Source organism: Cydia splendana, chromosome 12 (genome assembly GCF_910591565.1).
Source record: "Cydia splendana chromosome 12, ilCydSple1.2, whole genome shotgun sequence".
Taxonomy (NCBI): domain Eukaryota; kingdom Metazoa; phylum Arthropoda; class Insecta; order Lepidoptera; family Tortricidae; genus Cydia; species Cydia splendana.
In genome coordinates this window covers 14,219,506-14,244,989 of record NC_085971.1, presented here as the reverse complement: position 1 = coordinate 14,244,989, position 25,484 = coordinate 14,219,506, and the positions used below count along the sequence as shown (strand labels likewise).

At 35.0% G+C, this 25,484-nt stretch overlaps 1 protein-coding gene and 1 long non-coding RNA gene across 2 annotated transcripts in view; one reads left to right on the top strand and one right to left on the bottom strand.

Annotated features, from left to right (window-relative positions):
• The window catches only part of LOC134795719 (allatotropins-like), a 113,821-nt gene extending 97,622 nt beyond the window's left edge, over positions 1 to 16,199 (bottom strand). Inside the window, exon 1 of the mRNA XM_063767669.1 lies at positions 16,005 to 16,199. The gene's annotated coding sequence lies outside the window, so the exon portion shown is untranslated. The remainder of the gene's footprint in view (positions 1 to 16,004) is intronic.
• The window catches only part of LOC134795744 (uncharacterized), a 333,124-nt gene that overhangs the window by 258,290 nt on the left and 49,350 nt on the right, over positions 1 to 25,484 (top strand). The window lies entirely within an intron of this gene.

The following is a 25,484-nucleotide window of genomic DNA, read 5'->3' as shown; positions in this document are numbered from 1 at the left end:
TGACCATTTTCACGGATCTCATATCCTAAGCGAAGTGCTTATGCGTGAAACTTGGATATAAATATAATATGAACCCTTTGCTTTTCTTATTCAACGGTCCAAATAACATTATAAAAAGCATTTTTTTATGCAAGTATGTATTCTCCGTTACCACTGACTATACTTAGCTGTGGAAGATTTTACTTTTGGACGGTGACATTATAAGTCTTATTTATAACATAAGTGCTCCGTGTACATAGTTTTGTACGGAGCATTAAAAAACCAAGTGACATTAACAATAATATCGTTTATTTAATCGAAAACGTTATTGATAACAAAATGGCCAAAAGCTAAAAAGTGTATTCCTGTACGGTTACCATCAGTTTGTCACTGACATAAACGCCGTCGAGAACGTAATTTACTTTCTATACATCTCGCTCGCACTCGCATATTAGTGCAAACGGGATGTATAGAAAGTAAATTACGTTCTCGACGGCGTTTATGTCAGTGACAAACTGATGGTAACCGTACTGTTCACGTGTTGAATACTAGAGTAGTAGGAGTTTTGTCTAAAAAAAGAGTAATTCAGTGTATGCATGTTGTTTTGAACAACTTTGACTAGTTAATATAACATTAGGCAAATGTCTGATTAAATAAAAAACTAAACAGTATCTTTTGTTCAAAGTGACTTGATTATTTTGAGATACTTATATGAATAAAAATAGCTTGCCTTTACGAACTAAAGGGTCCAAACATATGATTTGTATTCGGAAACAACAACATCGCATTTACAGTTTAATAAAAAGAATAAACCTAGGGGGGAAGTAAGTGGGGCTATAATAGTTTAATATTTTAGTAAGAGTGATGATCATTACTAATTCGTATTGTTCAAACACTTGTGTTATTACTTATAATCAATGATAAATATCAAACCAAATTGATAAATCGCTACTTATTAACAATCTGGTTATTTACTAAAACGCAAATTGCATTAGCCAGCAACATAATTAACTAAGTTTGCACTAGTCAGTTTATTGCGAAAATCACGAAAGTTCATGCCATTACAATATTATAATGGGTTAGATATATGTGGTCGGCAGGGTGGGTGTTGTGTTTGTCACTTACATGGTAAAATGATTGGCTGTACACTAATTAGGTACGTAGGTACCTACAGTTGGAATATCTAGTGACATCGGTTAGTCGACCGAGAAATTACATACTGTATAGGTACTAGTAATTAATTGGTTTCGTATAATATGTGTATGTATACAAATTCGGTCATATGAAGTGTGGCCTGGGGGACTAACCAACATGACAATCGTACGAGTATAATAATATGTACATCGACAAACGCTAATGCCGGGGCCACATTAACGGGTAACGCCGGGAAACGCCGTTGATTATCGCGATAATCCCAGTGAAAAGTGTCAATAATCGCAATAATCAACGGCGTTTCCCGTTAGTGTGGCCCCGGCATCTAAAATAAAATGTATCGGGATGGCAGATGCTAAGAAAAGTCACATGACTTTCCATGCATTATTGATGTTTCAATTGGCACTTTCTATCAACGATTATCATCTTAGCTAAGCCCCCGTAATGTTAACAACATCAAAAATAAAAAGTGAAGAAAGCTCTTTAACCATCCATAACCATTTGTTAACCATGTTCTCACACCGTTTACTCCTGTAATTACTTCCAACTTCAATCACACCTCTTCTGGTAGGTAATACATTTCGAGGTTAAATTAAAAGTGCCTTACATCTTTTTCTAGATTATAAACTATCTGCCTATCAACAAACATTATTAACAATAAATAATTTTAATACAGAAAACTACTTTTTCTCAAAAATGGACGGCAAAGTCGACTTTGCCGTTTAAAAAATAGGTTGCGAAGCGCGTAGTTTATGGTCAGTCAAAAATTAAAAAGTTAAAAACATTGCAGTCTCGATTTTGGGACTGCAATGTTGCATACAAATTCCATTATTTGTCGAGTTCCAAACTTTTTAAAAGTTGAAATGGCCATATCAAATGAAGGCACAGGCCCATTAAACAGTCAAACAGATGATTAGTACCGCGACTATTTAGCTGTCTCAAATAGGTTGGCGTATTTTCGGCAGAAAAATACACTTCTATTTTTTATTAAAAAAATAAAAAGGCGGCAAAGCTAATTTTTTCAATTGTTTCTACTTTTTTCTGTGAAAATATATACGTAAGAAAGTTGCTTTTGTAAAATATTTCTATGATATTTATATTTCTTGCACCATTTTTGAGAAAAGCACTATATATGACTCGGCTGGAAGGCTACTTGCTGGCTTCGGATTCAATTAAACGGACTCCCAAGGTCGTCCGTTTAAAACGAATCCTCAGCCTGCAAGTAGCTACTTCCGAGCCTCGACAATAATGTACTATAACTTTCAAAAGTGCCCTGAATTCTAAAATTGGTCACTTATTCGCTCCCAGTCAGAATTAGCATCTCATTGTGCATTACCTATTGAACTTGTTGAACAACTCCACGTCATATATGTACCTACATAATGGCTGTTCCATTGAATCAGAAAAGTATCGGTCCACATTGACGTGTTGCGAAGTTTTGACACGTTGTGACATGCTGCTTTATTCTTTATTGTGTTGTATAGGAAATGTATATACCTACATGGAAAATTTACATTGTGGAGAAGTTAGCATGGATTTAAGGTTACATTCAGATTGCTACTGCTGTTGTTTCTGGTGCAGCAACAAAACGGGCAATGTCAATAATTTCCTTAATAAATTCCATTGCTATTGTTGCCACATTGCTGTAGTAAAATAATTGGAGCGTTAAATATATAATTTCCTGAAAGAGATCCAACTTTGTATGGAGAAAAAAGGATAATAAAACTCCACACCTTTATTCTATTATAATTTGTGCCAAATTTGAACTAATTTGCTTAAAGATTTTAGGTTGCAATGATTTGGTGATTTACAAACCAAAAAAATACAAACTGACCCAATTCTGTCAAAATTACATTAACAATTCGATCTTATTCTTACAATAATCATATCCTATAAGCTACACTACATTTCAAAGCTACTACTAACACTAACTAAACTAAAACTAGAAAAAATCTTTTAAATAATACATCAAAAACATCAAATTGTGTCATCATTTGTTTTGTTCGTTGTTCCACCTGCCGTCCTTATGCTAAAATAAATATTTTTCTGTAACATACAGCCAAGTGAATTGTGAGCCTCAAATAATTTGCATGCTTTTCACATGCTGCCGACAAAATAAAATACACGCTCTGTCTACAATTTCATTAACTTCGATATCGAGAGCCGAAGAACCGGAAAAATGAATAATGAAGAATTTTATCCAGTTTCGGATTTCTTTTTAAGTAATTTAATCACAAACGTTTCAAGTGCCAAAAAACATTTGAAAAATATGTAAAATTTTTGATAGGTATTTTTTATTTTTTTTTAGCTATTAATCATCTTAATTGTAATTAATTTTAGTTTTATATTCATTTTATAACACTTACTATACAATAACTGAGTTTTTTTTAAATGAGACATTTTCATAAGTTTTTTAGTTTTTTAGTTTAGATTTCTTTAGTTTTATCCGACACTACAATTATCTTTATACAAAATTCGGTTAGTATCAGTTCAAAAACTTGACGAGGAAGGGTGACAGACTGCCGTATTCGAACTTCAAGATATTCACAAGAGACGACACGTACTAGATACGTATAGTTTAGATATCAACTAGTTCTCTTTTGCAGCGCAATTCGGGCAACCAATGTCACTTTTTCGATAGATAGAGTAAGATATCCTGTGGAAATCGTTCAAGTGTATCTCCAGAATCGCGCAAATGTCAAATTTGACAGGTTAGATCTTAAACATATCGTTATCGTATCTTGTTGATGTCTAAAAGATATCTAATAGATGTTTATTACTAAATCCGAATCGGGCCCAGAGATACGTACGCGTTTAATTTACGAGTAGTGGTTAAAAGGAGGAAAAGTTCATTTTGGCCGGTTGTGTTCATACAAAATGGATTTTTTGCGACCCGCCTGGCTATATTAATTTTTTGACAGTCAACATTGTAAGCCAAATAGTTGCGAATAGTTGAAAAATTCGACATGAAAGTTCAACTACAAACCACGACGTGCACTATCACCGGTTCTATACTGCCACGCAATTTGTACATTATTGTGTTAGCTTATTACTTTAGATATGCTTAAATAGGTGCCTGGACGTGAAACGTAGGTATATTAGTATATTGAAAGGCGGAACTCCTTTCGGTACACGTGGAGTAATAGAAATTTACGATACAAGTGCGAAAAATAGGAAATAGAAAAAGGAGTGGCAAATTTTTAAACACGACCGAATTACAGTACAACGTTTTACAGTACCCATTTAAATTTTCGACGTAGTTACGTAATGTGCTTATTATAGCACACGACCGAATTACAGTACAACGTTTTACAGCACCCCTTTAAATTTTCGACGTAGTTACGTAATGTGCTTATTATAGCAGTGCAGTAGAGCTATTCTATTTAAATTTGTACAGTCGACGTCAAAGATATGTTTACACTTTTTGCCTTATTACAAAGGAGTAAGGTGCAAAAGTGTAAACATATTTATGACTACAGCGAATAAAAGATAACAGCGAGTTTACTTTTCAACAAGCAAATTTTGTCAGTAGAAAAAGGCGGCAAATTTGAAATATGTAGGCGCGAAGGAATATCGTCTCATAGAAAATTTGAATTTCGCGCCTTTTTCTACTGACAAGATTTGCTGAGCATCTATACTCTGTTTCTGGTATGCATTATTCAAATTCAAATTTAATACGAAGGATAGGACTCCGTGGCTAGCTTATGTAAAGTAAAAGTCCCTTGCAATGCCAATTAATTTTGTATTCATGGGTCACATAAATAAACCACCAAATCCGTCTTACGTCCGTATCTTTTTTGTATCTCTTGAATAGATAATATAAAAGTTAAACATTAAACAAACAACTGTAATTATAGGAAAAGGTGTAGGTACCCTAACTATTGACGAATAATGTTTTCTCTACCTTTCCCGATATTTTCTGTAACGCAGAAAATCATAGCTTAGAAATACATGTACCTACATTCGCCATTAAATATATTGGGGCGGCTAAGGTGCTAAAAATATCTGAACACTGACTAACAATGACTAATTTAATGGTTAAGTAAAGTAGTACCTACATATTAACCATATTTTTTAACAATTTTTGTCGTGATTTTTCCGATATTTTCATACCTGTTCATCTAATGGGGGCGGAGATGAACACAACCAACGCAAAATCATTCAAATTAGTCATTCTTGAGTTTTAAATGGTAATAAAATAACTGAGGTAACGAATATACCTACCTATAACAAAGTCGGGTTACAAGATTAAGTAATTGTAGCAAGTTAAAATGTATTCGAGAACTTCTTTCGATCGTTCCATAAGTTTCAACATTACAGACACATAATTTTTGAAATCACAGATAAAACCATTGCTCTCAAATAAGATTAAGGGCCCGATTCGGATTTTGAAATAGACATCTACAAGATATCTTTTAGACGTCACCAAGATACGATAACGATATGTTTAAGATCTAACCTGTCAACTTGGCATTTATGTGATTCTGGAGATACTCTTGAACGATTTCCACAAGATATGACTTAGAGATCCAATTCACATCTAATAGATATCTAACACTATCTGACGTAAAAGTGACACTGGTTACCCGAATTGAGCTGCAAAAGAGAACTAGTTGAAATCTAAACTATAACGTATCTAGAATAGATCTAGTACGTGCCGTCTCTTGTGAATATCTTGAATTTCGAATACGGCAGTATTACAGTTCCAGCCACTATTATTTACTAAGATCATCTTATAAAAATATAGATTTCCTACTCTTCCAGACTATTTTTCGCCTAGCGGGGAGAAGTAAACAAAATATAATCGTAACTTAAATAACTATTCCGACGAGTAATATTTATGTTGCGTAAATGAAATCGTTGAGTTAAGAAGACCCAACTGTCGACATAAAGTTTTAGTGCTTTTATTAGGTCATCCGTGGCCAAATAACTTTCTGAGGCCGTATTACTATAGCGGTTATCGCGGTTAGAACATTCGTCACTTCACATATACATTTAAGTAAAGCGCTTTAGCTGTGGCGAAAAACGTTACATTAGTCCCTATCTAAGTATCCTCATTTATTCTATATCATAGTTCTTAATCCTGTTTAGTGTTTAGCCTCCGAGCTTGTCTGTAGCCTGTTGGTATTCCCACATTGGTTGTTATCTATCTATATTAATAATACCTTTAAACGATCAATTCTTGTATATTATTTATTTATATACATATACACGGTGTGGCCTGTAACATGAGCAAAGAATTAAAACATAGATTGTACTCCTCATACGGTGACACTTTTGTTCAACAACTTTTAAAAATTATGAAGTATTTAGACTCCCTATTTTTCATACAAAATAAATATTATCTTCAATGGACGCCATCGCCACGCCATATTATTGTGATTGACGTTGCTTGTCACGCCTTAAACATAACAAAATTCGCAATACATTGCGTCTTAGAATAAACTTTAAAGTGTAATAAAAATCAAACCACAAGTTATTTTTAAAAGTCGCTGAACAAATGTTGGTCAGTTTGAGGAGTACAGCCTACAGTTTAATTTTTTGCTCATGTTACAGGCCACACCCGGTATATATCGGAGATCTCGGAAACGGCTCTAAGGATTTCGATGAAATTTGGTGTATGGGGGTATTCGGAGCTGAAAAATCGATCTAGGTAGGAAAACTAACTCTTATCTCTGGGAAAACGCGCATTTTTGAGTTTTTATATGTTTTCCGAGCAAAGCTCGGTCTGCCAGATATTAAAATGTTATATAACATCGTGTGACAGGGAGAACATAAGAAAACACTATTAGTACTATCACGCTGTCCCTGCCACACGATGTTATATAACATTTTATAACAGCCAATGTGAGAGCATAAGGTATATCTAATGCACGAGTGAAGTGGCTCAAAAACTTTTAGAGCCAACGGGAGTGGTAATTTCTCCATACAAACGTACTCCTCGTTTTCCTCCGTGGTTTTTGAAGCTAGAGCAATGATTTTTTCAACACAGATTAATATTGTCAATATCTGTGTCGGACCGTTTTGCTTTATTTGATATTTTTGTTTTTTAAGGCGCTAGAGCCCTTCAAGAATGGCCAAAATGGCCTAATTGACTATGCCGCAATGAGAGGCGTGGCATTCAAAACTGATATCAATTAGCCAAAAAAGCAAAACGGTCCGACACAGATAATTTCATAGTCATTTAGATTTCCAAATTTGGTTACGATTGGTTAAGTTTTGGAGGAGGAAACAGAGGAGTACGAAACCTCGATTTTTGAGATTTTTACGCAGGAGTTTTCGCCTTGACCTTATCGCACTACTTTTAGATGCCGCTTCCGTTAGCGAGACGGGTATATTTACCTAAAATATTTAAAACTCAGCTCCTGTTTCGTCTTAAGGTTATGTGACTTTTCTGACAGACATCATAAAATAAAACGGACTTAAATGTGCATGTAAATTCATATGATGAAAGTCGAAAGATGAAAGAAAAATGTATCCAAATTGTTAACTTTTGTATGTTTACAGAAAAGATGCCAGTTTTTCCGGACGTTTTTGACTCAATGCGAAACAAGGCTAACGCAAAGAGTAGGTATGTACTTAATTCTATGTGTGTAATATAATATTATATAATGTACGGTTCAATAATAGGTACATAGGTATATTGCCCTCTCGAACCAGTATACGTACAGCAATAAGAGAAATTACTATCATAATATTATACATGGGCAAGTGATGTCAAATTGACGTCAATCTGTACGTACGAATCTAACTCACAAAATGATCTGCGTGATATGTCCTTTCTTCTCTTCAGTTATTTCAAAAATATAGCGATAAAGCTTCACTAAATCTCTTATCTTCTCTCTAATCTCTTATTCTCTTATCTTAAATAATTTTATTCACTTTCGTTGCGGGTTGATCGAAGACTTCTCGAAAAGCATGTTTATTTTTTATATGAGTTTTATATCCTCTCGGATCATAGAGGCTTTTATTTCGTTTTTTTTGGATCCTTGTATTATATAATAATAGGTTCATTTATTTTTACTTCGTTCATAATGGGCTCTGCGATCCTAGAAGTTAAAATGATTATTAAATAGATATCAATTGATATCGCAGTTTGAAGGAAGGGTATTTTTTAACCAATACCCCATAGTGGAGCTATTTTTTTTTTCATGTTAATACGCTTTTGATGAAGTAATTATTAATCTGTTAATCTTTACTCACACACTAAACATTATTACAAAGCAAATATTGTATTTTACAATTTGAAAATCTTATGAATTAATTATTTGTCACAATCGTTACCCTCAATCAAAAACTTAAATCAAAATGCATTTAATAAGATATTAATACTACTAAATTGGACCAACCCAACTCTGCATGGCATTTTCAAAGTTAAAGTGTGTCATTGACATTACTAATGTCAAATTTCTATGAAAATATGACATTTGTGGTTTAATCCGAAAACGTTTGATTCATTTATTAGGCGTTCAATATTACCATGCTATTGAAAATGTGTAAGTATTTTGTGTTAGATTTTATTTTTCAAGATTAGGTAAGTATGTATGTATTATGTTTTGCTTATTGTATATTTAATATTATTTGAACAAATTGGCCAAATCCCCAATTTATTAAGACTAATACATTATTGCCAATTTACGCCAATACATTTTAGTAAGCTTGGGTATTTTTGACAGCATTCCGCAATAGTACATTGTGCAACATGGGGCGTAAGTTGAATATTGCAAACGAGAGTAAGTTAAATCGCGACGGCTTGCCGGAGCGATTTATAGACTCGAGCTTGCAATATTATTATTATTACGCCCCGAGTTACACACAATGTTTTTCATCACACTTGCGATACAAAAATTAAGTATAAAGACAAAAAACTGTTAATTATGGCACTAGAAACTTCATAACTCCCTAGGGAGAACGCTTTTTCTATAACTCCCGCTAAACCTGCGTGCAAATCCACATTTACTGAGCGAGTGTGATGAAAATAATATTTCTTCGTTTATAATCCATAGTGTATTTAGAATATCCAAAATGACGGCCATCCTCCGCCTCCGGATTTCCGTCTCACTATTCCCGGTACCTTTCAATCTATTTTATTTTATCAAGTATCCCTTGAATGTCTCCAATCCTTTTTCATTAAAAGATAATTCAACATTTTCAACATTTTCAATGAAACTTTTCTCATGTTTTTCATTTTGGCTAAACTGCTTGAAAATTAACCGTTTTATAGGCTCTTTGAAGTGTTAGCAGCTTTTTTGCGAATACAGACAAAGTTAGGGGTTCTTTCAACTGTTAAACCATTATTTAGCCAACGGGATATTTATATTTGGATTTTCTTAGCCCGTGATGTAGAAGGAAATTATCCTGTTTTTTTATCGTAGGGGCTTCTTAATATATTCACATAAAGGAATCATTGTTAATTCAAAGGCTCTTAACAAAATGAACATATATAAGATACAGTAAAGGGCCATAAAGTTTGCACATCGGTATTTAGAAAGAGAATATTGGAGGCAACGAGAATGAAAGAGACAACGCTCTACGAAGCCGAAATTCCGATGTGCAAACTTTATGGCCCTTTACTGTACGTAGTATTATACAATAGGTATTTATTGTGTTCTGTGAGGCTATAGAAATCAAATTACGCTTAGGTGGGATAAGACTATCACCGGGGCAAGTTAAACAATTGTATGGAATCTTCATACTGTTTGTTTTGCCTCGAGCAAAATAAACTATGTTCGTCTTACCCCACCTTACCTTATGTTAATAATAAAATAGCATCACAATTAAGAAATCATACTATTAATTAAAATCTCATTAAATAAATTGTTTATTAGGTAAGATTACTAACTTGTAAACTATAAATACTACTCTATTTCCAAGTTTTGTAAAAAATGGACATGTTTAGCTTTTAGAGTTAATAGCCATTCTTTAATTAACTACTCTAAGAAACACAGCGGGGGAGACATTTAAACGAATTACATTGGTTACCTTCGGTCCTAAGGGAAAACATCCCGAATGAATGAGGCCTAAAATAGTACCTATTTTTAATTATTTGAATAAAGCGACCGACGTTAGTTCAAATTATTGTCTAAACGGTATTTCGTTAACATATTTGACTTACTTTATCCTATCATATGGAACGTGGAATTCGGATTCACGTTTGTAGGTATTGAACTATAATTAATTATAATTTAATACATACTGCACGGATCTACGTTAAACGGCCTACGGAATACGAAAAGTTAAAAAAAAATCTAGTATTTTCTCGAGACATTGTTAATTCATTCATATGCTTAACGCTTGCTTTACTTTATGAAATCTTTAACCGCTCAGATATTAGTCCCAAATCAAATAGAAGACAGGTTGAATAATATTTGTAATTATTCAGAATTTTGCCATTAAAATAACTGAATATTTTAGACTAGGTACTCACTTATTTAATCCTATTTAATTCAATTTAGCGACATGTCAGATGACTTTGACGTCCCTAACAAGATATAGAATGCCCCTCCGGTTATATCATAAATATATAACTGAATTATAAAGTAAAATAGCATGCTTGCGGGTTTATTCTGAAATGTGATTTCGATTCAATTAGAAAATATTGTAAATTAATTTAATTTAGATATTTTAGAAAAAATATAATATTGAACTCATAAAACAGAAGTATGTACCTATGTCATAGTTTAAAATATATATATATATGTATGTATATACCTAAGTGATAAGTATTTAACAGCTTTAAAGATATTACTTAAGTATTTAATTGTTTTAGACTTTAGGTATTTCCGTTTTAAAGCGCAAATAAATAAATAAAAAGTTGAAATTAAATCCCTATATGTGGCTTTCCATCAGAGAAGGATTGTTATCCTTCATGTGCAATTAATTCACCATTCCATCAAAATTTATGTTGGGATTCTCTAGGACCTGTAATATTATAGTTAACTTAGTTGTTTATATTTCCTATTTTAGTATATCGTAAGACTAAAGTTTCAGCAGTTCGAAACTGTTCGGGTCTAGCCTGACCTAACCTGACGGAACATAACAAAAACAAGCACTAGGATAAGCAAGCACAAACACCGAAATACCTTATAATTTGGCAAGATCTATTCGCAGCGTGTGTTCCGTAGCGTCCCAAGTCTTTTTTTTTAATTATGGTTTTGTTTCGTAAGCTATTTTATTATTTGTTAATAATCAGAGCCCGGAATTTTCGCGACAAAACAAAAAACTGTCGCAATCTTGCTAGAGTTAGAAACATTTTTTGATCGATATCGATAGTTGTGTAGATGTGTTGTCTAATAGAAGAAAAAACGGTCTACCTAAAAAATCATTATTCATTAACCACGACACATTTGATGTTTGAGAGACGAAGATGGGAAACAATCAAAATTCACACATAAATAGGGAAATGTCTGGTCCACAAATGTCACTATTGAAAGCTTACAGGTCATATCCAAAACCGTTTCATAACGAGAAATTATAATGGCTCCAGGTCCAGATATATTGAAAACTAGAGTAAACATTACAGGAATGACAAGTAGGTTTTTTACCTTACGGCGCGATTTGGGAAATGAATTAGAGATTCACTAGATATGAAATAGTAAAGACATGTAAATATTGGAGCGAGTGGTTGAATATTGGAGCGGCGTTAATAATAGCGTAAGCGCCAGCCGCCATAAGGTACCTTTTGCCGTGAAACGTCACATATCTTTACTATTTCATATCTAGTGAATCTCTAATTCATTTCCCGAATCGCGCCGTTAATGTCTGTCTGTTTAGGTATTATGAAAATAAGTCGGACAGACGATTTAATAAAAACGCCCCGTTTAACCTAAGTTACTTCATTAATAATGATAACTAAGCGCCACTTGCACCATCCCGCTAAACAGGGGTTAACCGGTTAAACCGTTGTCAGTGTCAAATTGCACTGATACTGACTGACGGTAACTCCAGGTTTAACCGGTTAACCCCGGGTTAGTGAATGGTGCAAGTGGCCCTAAGAATCACATTTCATTTAATTACGCTAACCTTTAATAATGCCATAAGCATTAGGGGAAAATTATGTCCATATTTGTTTTATTCCTTTAATTTCCTGACAAGGGGCCTGATGGCCTTGGGCAAAGACTGTCTTGACTTTCATGTGAGCATCGCAATTAAGCTTTAGCATAGCTTTTGTTGTTTTAAACGTTTGTTCGTTTATGAAATTCTGTTTTTATATTCCAACTAGCGACCCGCCCGGCTTTGCACGGTTTAACAAATTATACCTAAACCTTCCTCAAGAATCACTCTATTGATAGGTGAAAACCTCATGAAAATCCGTTCAGTAGTTTTTGAGTTTATTGCGAACATACAAACACACAAACAGACAGACGCGGCGGGGGACTTTGTTTTATAGTACCTAGTGATGTAGTCAGTATGGAGTCTAAAGTCTTAATACATATTTATGTATTGTGTGTAAACTAATATTTAACAAACGCTTTTCATTTACTACTGAAATTTCTCATTTAAGTTAGCTGAGTGTAGTAAACTACTCATTTCAATATGTAATTACTTTTAGCCATTCAAGTATATGTTGCGAAATTTATATTAGTAATCTGAAATTTATTTTACGCCAGATACCAGTGGGATCCTACGTTATTTAACATTTTAGACTACGAATTAGAATAAAAATGGTTTTCCAATTCCAAAAAACAATCAATTTAGGTGTACGATACAGGCTACTTCATTAATGTTGTTGTATATAAAATGTACGATACAGGCTTAGGAGTTAGTCCTCTCATTAATATTCAAAGTCCTAACCACGTTTTAATGAGTGTTCTACCAGATTTTATAAAGCTCAATGATACCTATCATCCGAATCAGTACTAAAATCTGAATCTTTACAAACAGGCTTCAATGAAAGGCTTCGGCCACGGCTTGCAAAAAATATTTCATTCTGATCTACGAGTGTAATAGAACAACGCTTTCAGGATACTGATGGGGCTGCCTCGTCACTGTAGCGCCTCCAGGATGTTCGCGGAGGCGCAAGTCGACGGCTTTGCGGCTATCATGCGGAAGCGGTGCGCCTCTTTACTTAGCCGCTGGCGGGGCAGCGCTAACAGTATCATGATAGCGTTGTTGGATAGGTGGAATTCCCCTCTGCTGCAGCAGTGGACAAAACTCCACACTGTAGTCTTCTTCTTCTTTCCGTGCCTCTTCCCATTATTTGGGGTCGGCCCTCCTCGTTCTCAAGCGCCAGGTCGGGCGATCCTGGGTTGTCTCTTTGTTCAACTGGGTCTGTTTCAAATCCATTGATATGGTGGACCACCACGTAGCAGGCGGGCGACCTCTGCCTCTCTTATTATTCGGTAATGCAAGGGCTTTCCTCACGACATGGTCTTCGTCGCGTTAAGATTAGATTATAATTCCACTAACACTATTTTAGAAGTTAATTTTAAATGTAACTAACAACTATGGATTTATATCCGATATAAAATGATTTTATTATTATAGTATTATATATTGTTACCTTATATACTTATAATATTATACCTACCGAATTTTTAAAAGCTATTCAACGATTTTAACGTGCACTTGAGAAGCCGGGGCGGGTCGCTAGTTTTAAATGAAAAATTGTTGAATCAACCCTTTTTTGCAAGTGTATGAATGTATTTTTAATTATATTTATTATTATTTATTATTTATTTATACTTGCATTTTAATTATATGTATTTTTAATTATATTTATTATTATTTATTATTTATTTATACTTGCATTTTTTTTAAACTTGGATCATGTCACACCCCTTGTGTTCATGTAAGTAATGATTTTAATCAGAGTAATATGAAAGCAGTTGTTGAAAATAAGGTTTAAATCAGAAAATTAGGCTTGGCCCTATTTTAATTACAAAACTTCTGGGGTAGGTACACAGATATTTTAAATATAATATCTGTGAGACCGAGCTTTGCTCGGAAAACATAATTATAATTACTCAAATATGCGCGTTTTCCCAGAGATAAGACCTAGCTAGATCGGTTTTTCGCCCCCGAACAATCCAAAATCCCCAAAATACTATATAAATATATTTATACCGGGTGTGGCCTGTAACACGAGCAAATAATTAAAACATAGATTGTACTCCTCAAACGGTGACACTTTTGTTCAACAACTTTTAAAAATTATGAAGTATTTAGGGTCCCTAGTTTTCATATAAAATAAATATTATCTTCAATGGACGCCATCGCCACGCCATATCATTGTGATTGACGTTGCTTGTCACGCCTTAAACATAACAATACATTGCGTCTTAGAATAAACTTTGAAGTGTATTAAAAATCAAACCACAAGTTATATAAAAGTTGCTGAACAAATGTTGGTCAGTATGAGGAGTACAGCCTACAGTTTAATTTATTGCTCGTATTACAGGCCACAGGCTGTATATGTATTTGCCCGTTTAAAGGTATAAGATCACTGGTCACTCGTGTATTTAAGTCGGAGATTACTCGACATGTTTCGCTTTATAACGAGGAGCTTCAACGGGAGTAGGAAGTTAAAAGTACGTGAGTGACCCGTTTTATATATGTTATAGCCTTAGTTTGCGTATGTCAACAGGAGAGACGTGAACTTAATTGCTGATATGACAGACACAGTGTAGCCACAGTTTGTAATCAAATTACAATATGAAATTATTAAGAATGCAGGTCTGTTAAGTATGTTTAAGTACACTACATATATTGTACTACAAGTCCATTTGTATATGTGACTGTGTTCTAAATAAAAATAAAAAAAAATATTGTGTTTGACTACATTTGTTGGTTTGATCAGAAAGTGATGGGCGTGCGATATGTGGAACGTGTCACACAGGTCAGCGAGCACCCCGTACGGTCTCTAGTATAAATAAAACTTTTCAAACATTACTCTAACATTTAACTTTCACGATTAACACACATCAAATAATGTTTTTAATTGGGTATTATTCCATCGCGAATTATTCCAAAATAGTTATTAGTTTGATGAGTTTGTTATTTGTCGATTGTTACCCGTAATATTATCCATGTGTCAGAATTTGCGAGTTTGGTATTAAGAAAAGGTAATAGGGTGGATATGCTGTTTGAAGTTAAGTGACACATTTTTAATAATGCTCAAAAACTCGAAGATTTTAAAATGATTACATTTTATGGTAGGTATTTTGATATATAATCCGATTTAAAATAGACCACTACTACTATCATGTTGTAATACTTAAATGAGGTTTTGATATAGTTTATAGAAATAAAAAAAAACTGTTGGAGCACAAAATTACCCAGTGGGGACTGTGGGGAGCAGAGTGCAAGTAGCTACATTTTACGGTAAGGTAACTTATAAACTTTTGTTGGGTAGTTCATATCAAACACCTACGTATTTTAATTTTTATATTTAGCTATTACTTTAATTGTCCACAACTATGACCGGTGAAATCGGCATAGAAACATCGGGTTTTTGGACAAATTAATTCGCTACCTACATACTTATTGTTTAATATCAAACACTGTTGTTATATTTTTGGTTATACATGTCTCTCAAATTAAGTATTTTTTAGGTAGATTTAATTGTTTTTTCCTATAATTATGCATTACTTCGAATAACTTTATATTAACAAAATTAAAAAATATACACTATAATATAAAATACATATACTTAACGAACATAGGTACTTTAGACGTTAAAAGTACTTGTATACATTTTCTCAGTACATAATCACATGTCCTAATTGCTTTCCAAAAAAATGTGCGCCTTGATTTTTTAGCTGTTGAAAATTTTATTATTTCATTAATATAATATTGCCTGTATTCATAAATATTTGCGAAACTCTGCAATGTTCACGAAACTTTAAAAAACCGCATAACTAAAATGAACTTACCTTAGTTTGTCGTAATCACTAAGCACGTCTGGACACAGCGCGAGTGACGCGCAGGTGAGACTAGAGTGGCCTCAGCAGTGGAGGGTTGACGCTTATATACGCGCTCGTGGGGGTTGGTCCAAGCGGAGTCCGCCCAGCGTAGGCGGGCGTAGGTGGCATGCAGGCTGTGGTCCAAATATGTGACATTTTAAAATATAAATAAAAAATAAAATAAAACAAGAACTTTTATTTGTGATCCCTTAATAATAATTATTGTAAATAGAGTTTTTTTCGTACCCTAAGTATTATTTATTTTGGGATCCCCTCTTGGGTAAAGGCCTCCTCCAGCTTTTGCCACCTATCTCGGTCTTGGGCCACTTGGTATTTTATAATATAAACCATATTTTTTTTAGATTAGGATAATTAGGGAACACCGATACCCTAGTTCACACTCGTACTAATTACGCGGAAGATTTGGTTGGTATTAGGACTTATTGTTTGTACATTATGGTACCGTAAAACGGGGTGAGTAGGTTTCGCGGGGAGAGGTGGGTTATGAATGGGGAGAGAGGGTTTGAGAGGGGGGTGAGAAGGGATTTTAAGGCTACTGCTACAAAAATAATGTATTCCAATTTAAAATGGAGCTATAGTAATACGCATAATAAAAAAAATCGATCCTACAATCTTCCAAAATCACCTTTGTATGAAAACCCCTCTCACCCCAAATACGAGGCACTACGGGATGAGGTGGGTTTTCCTCTTTATCGTCAAAGTTATGAAATGGAACTACCCAAAATAAAATAAAAACAAAAATAGTTTTCATACGTAAAAATAAAATGTTATCGAGGTTTGAATTTCAGTTTTGACCCTACTCACCCCATTTTACGGTAGTCATTATCTGTACTTGGCAAGTAAGTACTGGGCCTTTAGCATTAAAAGAAAAGGAACGTATTTTGACCAACGTCTTTGCCATACCGAATTGACGATAAAAAGAATTAAGCATATATACCAAACGTTACGCAAATTTTAAGTATACATATACGCAGATTATGACAAAAAAAAATACAAACTAGTGCATCAGTCTCACTTTGCACTGAATAAATGTACCTATAGCTTCGCCATTTAAAAAGAATAGAAAAATGAATCGACAGTACAAATAAGTAGTTGATTATCGACCCTACTCACAAAATTTCACGAATAATGCAATCTTTAGAGGAGAACAGCCGAACCTAACGAACAAAAACATTGCTGTCCAAGTTGAAACTGAGACCTTTCGTGTTCGCTTGGTCAAAATATAGGATTCGTAAAAGTGACCATCCATTAATTACCCCGTAGCCGTCTATGCAAGCCGGTGGGAACAGTACGTTACTACAAAGTTGCTCCTGCAATGTTAATAGTACCGTGAAAGTATAAAACTTTGCCCTTTAACATAACTTTGCCCACGCGTCATAGCACGTACTGAACTGTGACGCGGTGGGCAAAGTTATGTTGTAGGGCAAAGTTTTATACTTTTACGTTAAGTAATTTAGTAAAGCAGTGATAATAAGTTTAGGTTGCATTCTAAATGTATCCGCCTATTCGCTCCATTCAACCAGGAACGCCAGTTTTGACACTGACAGATCAGATCCATAACTAATCTAGTACGGATACGGATATGATGGTCGTTCTTGTCTACGTGACAGCGTGATAAAACGGTGTCCGTCACTTTCTATCCCACGGTGTTAAAAAGTGACAGTTATTTTATCACGTGGATAAAGATGGATAAAGCCATCCATAATACGCCGGCAGATTTAATTCATACCCCGTCTTAAAATCAGAAAACAGGCGTATTCTGTATTACTCTTAGCGCCACTTGCACTATCCCACTAACCCAGGGTTAAGCGGTTACACAGTGAAATTTTAATGTTATATTTAATGTATAATACCTATGTCCAAAATGAAGATGTTATCTTTAACACTTCATGCACAAAATTTAAAAGGTTGGGACCTTCCACGGAGTATGAAGAAGAATAATAGCCGTATTCGAACTTCAAGATATTCACAAGAGACGACACGTACTAGATCCATTCTAGATACGTTATAGTTTACATATCAACTAGTTCTCTTTTGATTCTAAGATATCTATTAGATGTGAATTGGATCTCTAAGTAATATCCTGTGGAAATCGTTCAACAGTATCTCCAGAATCGCGTAAATGTAAAAAAAACAGGTTAGATCTTAAACATTATCGTTATCGTATCTTGGTGATGTCTAAAAGATGTCTAATAGATGTTTATTTCAAAATCCGAATCGGGCCCTAAGAATATATTTGTGTCAGGAGATCCCGTTCTTCTATTACAGGGTAAGAGTACAAACCAACGGGCAACGAACTCTTACTTAATTGAATTTATTTACAATATAAGAGTTCATAACATAACATAATAAAAACAATTTAATTTTCGACAAAAAAATCTTATTTATATGTACAATCGCCTGCGCTCGCGGTGCACGGTGTTCCAGTTAAGAAAAAATTGCTTAATCCTTACTATCTACCTGCTACCTGCAAGGCGTTCAAACGAATATCGCCTCAGTGTCGCCCTAAGGGTGGAACACCGCAATTTAGAAACTACATACTTAAAACTTTTCCTTACCCACTCATTTTTGCTGGTACGTCGGCATACCACGTCCAGTTTGTCGAAATTAATATTTTCAATGTTTTAATTGTCTTAAACCACAACATAATTTAAATAGTCGGTGTTGCTTTCCGTATGGATCAAATGAACCGAGCACGCTCAGTGAATATTAATGGTTTCGGCGAAAGTTTCAAAATGTTTATATGCACTGCTGGGCAAAGGCCTCATATCTTTCCCGCCATTTGAACTGATCCGATGCCCACTCCCGCCACCCTTTACAAACTGTGTCAAGGTCGTCCCGCCATCTCCGTTTTGGTCTTCCTCTGCCCCGAGATCTGTCCTGTGGGACCCAGTCTGTAGCTATAGTTTGGTCCAGCGCTCCGGGTACATTCCGCAGACGTGCCCTGCCCACATCCACATGCCGGTTTTGGAACGCAGTTCGGTGTTTCTAACACCGCTGCACCGCTGTATATTATATATTATGTATATTTATATATACGGGAGTAAATTCGGTAGTTTTTAAAGTCCTTTACTCCGTCCGTAGGTACTTAACGCGATACCATGTATACAATTGTCATTGTTTTCCTATGTATATTTTGTTCCTTAATAATCCACTATCTCAAAATATTCACACTTTTACAGACCATTCATTTATTTCATATACTCATGAGAGACATGAGATAGTGAGTCCATTTCAAACTTAGATTTGGACATCAAAATGATATCAAATCATGTCATTTTGTTATTATTCGCCCGTGCGTCTCGCTTGCGCTAATATTTGTCAAGCATAATTATAGGTACGAGAATCTACGAGGTCTATGGAAAGGCCCTCCAGGCAAGCGACGCAGTGGAAGACCACACTCACGCTGGGACGAGGACATCATAAAAATAGCTGGACCAAACTGGCACCAAACAGCATTAGACCGATCAAAATGGCAAACTTTGGAAGAGGCCTTCACCTGAGAGGGGTTCCTGTTACGTACAAATTATTTAGTAAATATTTATAAGCAAACTAACAATTCAAAACTAGTATTTAAGCCTAAAACAAAAAATTATTTACCAACCATCATAAAGTAAGAAATCTGTAAAATTTAGGGGGAAATTAATGGCTTTTTTTTATCATACGAGAAAAAATCACGTGCGAATGATAACCAAATGACATATTTTAGATATCTGTTCTGATGATATTCTGACGTCAGAATGTAAGATTGAATTGACCTCAGTGGAGCATTAAACTGGGTAAACCAGGTGAAAATCGGTCCCTGCGGGATCGTTCGGACACTGCTAACCATTTCACCTCGGAAAACACCACACACAAGTTAAATATAAATACAGTATACCTAAGTATGTTTGGATTCAGTAGAAATTGGAAATGTAAACAAATCCATTTCCCGGCGTAATAACGCAGGTTTGAAATAAGTTTTTTTTTGCTGCAGATGAAATTAAGTAAGGTACTAGACTTATATCGACCGGGATATGAACCGTGATTACCTTTTGTATTGTCGATATAAGGTCTAGTGAAACTAAACGTGAATCATTCAACACTGTAGTACTTACTATTTTAGCGAGCATAATATTTTCGACAAACCGTTTTAGAGTCTAAAAAACAAATTGAAGGAAGTAAGGTAACGAACGTATTTAAAATATACACAGGTTTTGATTTGCTCGTGAAACATTCTAAATCAAATGTAACATTCACTCACTCATACTTTTTCGTGTGAGTTGTGTACGATTAAACAAAAAGGCAAATTAATAAAATAATATTAAATGCTTTCACTTTTGACTTTTAGAGTAACATAATAATCAGCGCTAAGGAGTCTGTATTAAAACATTACTTCCGGGTCACACCGCAGCAGTAAACGGGGCCGGAAATGAAATTGATGGCTGCGGGAACGCTTAAACCGCAACCTTTATCATTAAATGGGTTTGCATCTCCGCAACAGTTAATTGTTAAAAAGGGTTAGTCCCCGATTCGCCGGATTCTTAATACAAGCACCGCTGAACAGCTGCCAGGCGCACGAATTAATTAATAATGATAGTATGGCACACTAACAAGAGGGATTTCGTTGCTCTATAAATTGCAAACCTATTTCCGTAGCTAGTTCTCCGTCTATATCGTCGGATACTCTTATATTACTCTGATTGTGAATTGTGACGTCCTAAAGAAAATCCGGCGAAAGAGAAATCCGACGAAACAAGAATCCGGCAAATCGGCAACCTAACCTTAAAAAGGTTTAAAGGTGCCCCGATATATTATTGTGCGCTTCCGGAAAAGTTGAAGATTGTCACTTTGACTTTCTTTGCCATTTTTATTTTAAATTAATTCTCCAATTTTAAGAACGATTTAAGAGGAGGCTTATAATATCTGGAGTGGCATTCGAATATAAACAATTTCAATTAGATATTAACTCAGGCACTTAACAAAATGACATCATTTTGATGTCAAAATGTAAGTTTCTTCTGGATGTGACTGGGGACCGTAGGGCTGGCAGCTTCCTCGCACAGCGCATAAGCATTGCAATTCAGCGAGGTAATGCTGCCAGCGTCTAAGGGACCTTGCCAAGGGGTGATTTTTTATTGTAGTTTAGGTTTAGGGATGTTTAATTTTAATTAATTTAGAATAGTTAGATACTTTTAGTTTATAAGTTTTTATACGATATTTATATTTATTTGTTTAATGTTTCAATAAATTTAATCTTTTATAAGTATAAACAAGTATAAATAAAGTTTCATTTGACTTCTTAGGTAACGTCTACAATAAAATTTAGTAACTTAAATACCGCACTTTTCACACCTGTTTTTCTATATTAGGTTAGATACTCAAAGAACAAATAAAACGGTTTATTTTGTGTGATATCTTCCATACTAAATCACCCACTATTATTGCTTTAGTGTCATATTTTAAAGCATCTCCTCGTTGACTATCTACCTACTCCTAATTGTTACTGATGAGATGGCCAAAACAGTACTTACTGCTAAAAGTAGACTTTATTAAACTAAATGGGCAGAGTAAAGGATGACTCACGCTAGACCGGGCCGTGGCCGGGCCGGAGCTTCCGGAGCTTCGTTTTCTATGGAGAGCATCACGTGATCACCGGGGCTCGGACGTGGCACGGTGCGGGCCCGGCCCGGTCACAGCCCTGACGTCCCGGAGGCTCCTGACAACCCGGAGACTCAATTTTTCTCTTCGGGTGGTATTCTACTTGTTTAAGATCTTTGTCCAATATGCATTGCGTCTCACTCTCTCATTAAGCAAAATGTGAGCCGCAAATACACATTGGACCAAGATTGGACAGATGGAATACCACCCTTCACAATATACATGCCCGGCTGTGTCGGAATATATTTGCCAAAATAAGAAGGTTGCAAAACGTCATAAATTTGTTTGTTAAATATGATGATATAGCTAATTCGTTACTTGGTCGGTTTATATTAGGTACTTGGCGTCATAGCCCTGACGTCCCGGAGGCTCCTGACAGCCCGGAGACTCAATTTTTCTCCTCGGGTGGTATTCTACTTGTTTAATATCTTTGTCCAATATGCATTGCGTCTCACTCTCTCATTAAGCAAAATGTGAGACGCAAATACACATTGGACCAAGATTGGACAGATGGAATACCTCCCTTCACAATATACATGCCTGCTGTATCGGAATATATTTGCCAAAATAAGAAGGTTGCAAAACGTCATAAATTTGTTTGTTAAATATGATGATATAGCTAATTCGTTACTTGGTCGGTTTATATTAGGTACAGGCGTCTTTGATACAATACACGTCAAGATTATATAGGTTGGATAATGTCTTGATTTATTTTGTGAAATATGGAGGTGTTGCTGAAATGTAATTTAGTCTGATTATATTAAATGAGACACCTATTGATGTTACTGCTTGTAAAAATGATTCAATAATGAGCATGTAGGTTTATAATGAATATTAAGATACTAGTTTTTTTCGGCTGCTATTTAACTGATCACCAGATTTAGTAAAATTTAATACCAAAAAAATCTATTTTACCACCCTAAAATCATGAATGATCACCAAAATTATAACACCATTTTAATGTGGAATGATTACCAATTTTATTACATTTTACTATCCTTTTAAAGGAAATGACACCAAAATAATCATTATTAACCCAAAACTAGTCAATGATTACCAAATTTCAATCCCCATTTTAATGTGAAATGATAACCAAATTTTTACATCTTGCTATCCTATTAAAGAAAATGACACCAAAATAATCATTGTAAACCCAAAAATAGTAAATGACCACCAAAATTAGAACTCCATTTTAATGTAAAATGATAACCAAATTTTTAAATCTTGCTATCCTATTAAAGCAAATGGCTCCAAAATAATCATTGTAAACGCAAAAATAGTAAATGATCACAAAATTGTAACCACATTTTAATTAAAAATGTGCAATCATTTAATATATCGTTATCCTATTAAATTAATTAATCCACTTCGTCACCTTTTTCTAGTAGCATTTTATTTCTGTAACAGTCGCAGCTCTAACCTAACCTAACCCACTTTTCTAGTAGCATTTTGTTTCTGTAAGGGTCGCAGTTCAAACCTAACCTAACCCACTTTTCTAGTAGCATTTCTTTTCTGCAAGGGTCGCAGTTCAAACCTAACCTAACCCACTTTTCTAGTAGCATTTCGTTTCTGTATGGGTCGCAGTTCAAACCTAACCTAACCCACTTTTCTAGTAGCATTTCTTTTCTGTAAGGGTCGCAGTTCAAACCTAACCTAACCCACTTTTCTAGTAGCGTTTCGTATCTGTATGGGTAGCAGTTGAAACTTAACCTAACCTACTTTTCTAGGACCATTTCGTTTCTGTAAGGGTCGCAGTGCTAACCTAACCTAACCCACTTAACTGATAGCAGTTTAACTTACTTTTCTAGTAGCATAACGAAATGCTACTAGAAAAGTAGATTAGGTTAGGTAGGTATGCGGTGCGGGCTACGGGGGGTTGAGCGGGAGGGGCTAGTAATTTTGGCATCAGTTTACTTTATTTGGTAATATGTATAAATTTTTTGGTAATCATAGTGGTTTATTTAGGTGAAAATATCGCATTAATTTGGTCTTCAAGATTTGGTGATCATTAATGATTTTTGGTGATCATTCAATATATTTGGTATTTGAATACAATTTGAAGTGCAGTCGTAATTAAAGTGGTGGTACTTTTGTATTTTTAGGCCTTATTTTTTTGGTGTTCAGTAATTTTTTTTGGTAAGCATGATTTTTTTTATTTAGGGTACCAAAGTATTTTTTGGTGGTCATTATATTTGTAGCCGTTTTTTTCTCACATTTCCACTTATTACTTAGATATACTGGGACAAGCAGATCTTGTCAGTAGAAAAAGGCGGCAAATTTGAAAAATGTAGGCGCGAAAGGATATCGTCCCATAGAAAATTTGAATTTCGCGTCTTTTTCTACTGACAAGATTTGCTTGACCATCTATACTTTTTATTTCGCACGAAGTTCATAGAAATATATATATATATGTCAATAACATATCTATAGTTAGTCAAACCAAATTTGTCAGTAAATAAGAACAAAAAAACTATACTCATCCTTTTCTTTTGGGTTCTAGTACTAGTGTAAGACAAAGATAGTATGATTCTCTCTATGTTTGAAATGAGACAGCCCTTTGACAAACTATAAAAACCATTTTTATTCATTCATTTAGAGTTCAACTGATCTTCTATAAATCTGCCTGCACAGAGTACAAACATATAAGTATCATATTTCAGTGCATATCAGAACTTGGTTATTGTATGTAAAGGCTATGTTTAGGCTTTGTTTAGGCTTTGTGTTTATACTGGGTCAAGCAGATCTTGTCAGTAGAAAAAGGCGGCAAATTTGAAAAATGTAGGCGCGAAAGGATATCGTCCCATAGAAAATTTGAATTTCGCGCCTTTTTCTACTGACAAGATTTGCTTGACCATCTATAGTTGTGGTGGTTAGTTTAAGTGTTGCCAGAATGCAGCACTAGCATGTATTGTAAACCATAGAGTAACTTATGGCTTTGCGCCGCGATTCCCACACGAGTGTGGAGCGGGCTAAACAGTTTTTTGTCAATTTTTCACTATGACATTGATGCATCAAGGTGATTTGTTTACAAACAGCCTACCGCGAAACGCGATAATCAAAAGTTCGTTATCTGCCTCTCTGTCGATATGCAGAGAGGCATTGTGGTTTATGTATAATTTGTAGATTAGATACATACATAAATCATACACTAACCCTTAATTTCTTTACTGTTTATACAAGAAAAACCTATAAAATTGTTCACGGATTCTTTATTTGGAGGCTCGAGTTTTTTTGAGTTGCTCTTAAAAGAGACTACAAAAGACTCGACTCGGGAGAAGTTTTTTAAGCGCAGTCTTGTAAAAACGAGCTGTTCTTCAAATTCAGACTCATAGGACTCGAGTTTCTACAAACACTAGAGGCTCGGACATTGCTCGGACAGCACTAGTGTTAATGTAATAAACTAATGTCGGGTGGCCGTGACGCCCCGGTCCCGGAACGGCCCGGTCACGGTGGCGCTCCTGACAGCCCCTGTGTCGGCTCGCTCCGGCCCGCCCCGGTCCGGGCACGGCCCGGTCTAGCGTGAGTCATCCTTAATGTGCGCGTATTATTCTCAAGTTAATTTGTTCGTTGTGCCCTTTGCAAAAATGATGTAGTTTTAAGAATTTAAGAGAGTATTTTAAGGGATACACTAAGTTTTTATAATATTTTTCAAACTCGAAGGGTAGGATGACACCTGTCATCTTCATATAATTTATAACCTAAAAACGCCAAATCTCGCAAAATTATATTAAAATGACAGGTGTCATTGGCGTCAATGCTGCAACAGTAATGGCGAAACAGTAATCTGCA